Genomic DNA, 2,595 nt, shown 5'->3' with positions numbered 1-2,595 from the left:
ACTTCTTTGCAGCACAGATTCTGACTCAGAGACATTGAAAAACTTTTGGTCTCCAGAGGAGACAGTTTGGGGTGTTGGGGATGTGCTTGGGTTGTGGGATGGAAATCCTATGAAATTGGATTGTGATGATCATTATACAACTACAGATGTGATAAATTCATTGAATAATAAAAAAATTAAAAAACAAAAAGCAAAAAAACCAAAAAACAGTGTAATATGACATCTTTGTAACATGCATTTGGCATGTACTTAGTCTCAGGTTAACATGAAGTTCACATTTCGAAGCCTGAAGTTGATGAGAAGAAATATGATTCAAAATCATAAGCTGCTCAATGATTTGTTGTTCTGGGAAAAATGTTAAGTCTGTAGTTTCATACAACATGTTCTTTTTTTCCAGATCAGCAATTTTTGTATACTCCAGGTGCATGGTATAGCTGGTATTACCTCATTTATTTAATACATTTTCTCACCTAAGTGAACACACAGATAGACAGTCACACACATAAGAGTTTAGAAGTATAAACATAAGTTTCAACAGTGGTTCTTTCTGGAGGGTAGATTTGGGGATTTTCTATTGCCTTATTTTTGCTTTTAAGTATTTTCTGAATTTTCTGTAATAAGAAAATAATTTGATTATTTAAAAACAAGAGGGAAGTTGTGCTTAGAACATATACATTTAAGAACTATTAGAAATATTCAGAGAATTTGATGGTCATTCCAACAGCCACATCTCCTTCGTGCTAGACTTTCCCCCTCCTCAGCCCATTTCCATGTGGTTAGTGTAGTCTAAGATGCAACTTAGGGCACTTCCTCGCTTTGAGTTAATTTTCTCCAAAGGTATTACCACGTCACTGTTCAGACTTATTAGCCTATGTAAGTCATCTCTCAGTTCCAAGTGACAGAAGCCTCACAAAATAGCTTAAGGAAAAATGAGGAATTTGTTTGTTCGTGTAACTGAAAAAATTCAGGGTTGGCTCTAGGCAGAGCTAGATCTAGGAATTGCAAATGGCATTATGTCTTATCTTTTCTGGTTCTGCTTTTTTCACATAGGTTTTATTTGCAGGCAGGCTTGGTCCACCTGTAAGGAAACATAGCTTTTGGTATTTACAGGCCCACCTGATCCTTAGAACTCTAGATCTTGAAGAGAGAGGACTTGCATTGTTCTGGGTTGGGTCATGTGCTCTTCCATGCCACCCTAAAATGGAATGAGGAGACTACAGAAAGGGGAGTGTTCCATAAAGGAGGAGGTTTTAAGCAAACCATGATCGGGCTCCAGCACCATCACTTCTTTAGGGGTGCATAACTGAGCAGCTTCTTTGTCAGGTCTATGTGGGCCAGCAGCATGCAGCTCTGTAGTGCTTCAGGCCCAGTGCATGCAGGGCATCCTCCTGGGTGTATTTGGCCTGCAGCAGCCTCAAGTAAGCTTCCCATTTGTTGCCAATGAACTTGTTACAGGTGAATCAGTGCACAGGTAAGATCATGGCAGCCTGGCAGCTGGCTTGTCCTGAAGGCTGTACCACCACCAGCCAATCCTCCACAATTCTCCAAACTTTCTTTCCCAGCTGTGCCTGAACTACTTTCAGACTCAGTCTGTTGTTCTTATTTTGTACATGTCACAGCACTGGCCGCAAAGAGCTTTCCATTATCCTTTACTTTAGCCAACTCATCCTTTAAGATCTAGTTCACAATACTTCTATGGGAAGTCTTTCCTGATCTACCCTATCTGGGCTGAGTACTAATTTATAGGATCCCGTAAGTGTGTCATAGATACTCCTGACATCGCACTACACTGCTTGCCTAAGTATTTGTCTCTCTTTCACTAAACTAGCTCCTTGAGTTCAGTGATTGCACAATGCATGGCAAATAGTAATTGCCCCACAAATGCTTATTGAATGAATGAAAGATAATCTCAGTATGGATAAGATCTTGCCTAGCTCCCTTCCTCCATTTAAAAAGTTTCTACACAAATACCTGGAAGCTAAATAATATGCTACTAAACAAACAATGGATCACTGAAGAAATTAAAGAGGAAATCAATAGATACTACAGACAAAAACAACAAAGATACAATGATCCAAAACCTATGGGACTAGCAAAAGCAGTTCTGAGATGGAAGTTTATAGCAATAGAATCTTATCCTAGGAAACAAGAAAAATCTCAAACAACCTAACTTTACACTTAAAGAAACTAGAGAAGGAAGAACAAAGCTAAAAGTTAAAAGAAGGAAAGAAACCATAAAGATCAGAGAAGAAATAAATGAAATAGAGACAAAGAAAACAGCAGAGAAGATCAATGACACCAAAAGTTGGTTCTTCGAAAGGTCAATTAAGTTGACAAAACTTTAGCCAGCCACATCAGGGGGAAAAAAAAAAATGGAGAGAACTCAAATCAATAAATTTAAACACAAAAAGGAAGTTAGAGCTGATACCACAGAAATACAAAGAATTATAAGAGACTACAACCAGCAACTATATGCCAATAAAATAGACAATCTAGAAGAAATGGACAAATTCTTACAAGGGTACAACCTTCCAAGACTAAACCAGGAAGAAATAGAAAATATGAATAGACCAATCACAAGTACTGAAATTGAAA

The 2,595-nt window shown here is 38.0% G+C and overlaps 1 pseudogene; it reads right to left on the bottom strand.

Moving 5' to 3' along the window:
• Positions 432 to 2,101, bottom strand: LOC110256331 (annotated as a pseudogene).

Source organism: Sus scrofa, chromosome 13 (genome assembly GCF_000003025.6).
Source record: "Sus scrofa isolate TJ Tabasco breed Duroc chromosome 13, Sscrofa11.1, whole genome shotgun sequence".
In the NCBI taxonomy this organism is placed as follows: Eukaryota; Metazoa; Chordata; class Mammalia; order Artiodactyla; family Suidae; genus Sus; species Sus scrofa.
This window is presented reverse-complemented; position numbering and strand designations above follow the sequence as displayed.